The sequence below is a fragment of the Saccopteryx leptura genome, chromosome 10 (genome assembly GCF_036850995.1).
Source record: "Saccopteryx leptura isolate mSacLep1 chromosome 10, mSacLep1_pri_phased_curated, whole genome shotgun sequence".
Taxonomy (NCBI): domain Eukaryota; kingdom Metazoa; phylum Chordata; class Mammalia; order Chiroptera; family Emballonuridae; genus Saccopteryx; species Saccopteryx leptura.
The window spans coordinates 8,746,461-8,747,526 of record NC_089512.1 but is presented as its reverse complement, the minus strand read 5'-3'; positions in this window follow the sequence as shown (position 1 = coordinate 8,747,526).

Below are 1,066 nucleotides of genomic sequence, written 5' to 3'. Positions count from 1 at the left end.
TGGGTCCGGGGCCCAGTCTCCCCTGACGCCTCCCCCCCAGTCCCGGCTGCTCCCCATGACGGCCCTCTACCAGCCTCTCCTTCCCGGAGCTGCGGTCCTCTCTCCACGCGCCTCCCCGCGCGCGCGCAGACCCTGCCCCGGTGTTCCTCCCAGGGTTAGAGAACAGGCTAACCTGGAGCAGAAAAGCACAGCGACACCTTAAAGGACCCCCAATAATGCAGAGAAAGGAGGTGAGAGGGGGGGAGGTTTGGACGCTGAGGGAACAGGGTTTCAAGAAGGACTGTGTGGTCAACAGGAGAATCGGCAAAGGGCTCGGAGTGGAGAGATCTGAAGGCCCCCCGGGGCGTGGCAGTGCTGGCGGGCAGGGGTGTCCTCCAGAACCGCACCGCCGGCCAGGAGAGCAGCGGTTTGACTCCAGTTACAGTGGGGGAGGAGAGAGTGCAAGAGTGACCCCCCCACCCTCCCACCCGCTGAAGACAGTGAGGGCAGCTGCTTAGACCGCGGGTGAGGATGTGGCTGAGAAGGGGGCAGAGGGCACTAGTGACTGGAGGTTAAGCAGAGGATGAGAGCCCAGAAGGGACGAAGGTGTTTCAGGTCCTGTGGTGCCTGTGTGTGCACATTTACAGTGCTGCTGCTGCTCCCTTAAAGTCCCAACGCTCGCTGGTCTTCTCCACGTCGGTTTCTCTCGCTGACCCCTTGATTCCTATTCTCTGTGCCCTCCCCCTGCCCTGGGAACACACACATGCACTCACTCACGCACATGCACACACGCACATGCACACACGCACGCACATGCGCACACACGCACACACTCTCACACTGGCCCACACAGACACGCAGCTATGTCATCGAACCACCTGTCCGTGGAGAGAACGGTTTCTGGCCCGTCCGCAGACTCCAGACCATCTGGCCTCACACCCGAGACTGCAGGAGAGAGGAGGGTTTGGAGCTGAAACACGGAGGCGGAGAGGCCCAGCTGTGCAGGTATGTGGTCAGACACGAGATTTCAGCATAAAATTCTAGAGAGGATGAACGATGCTTCATGAGGCATGGAAATCAACAGCAC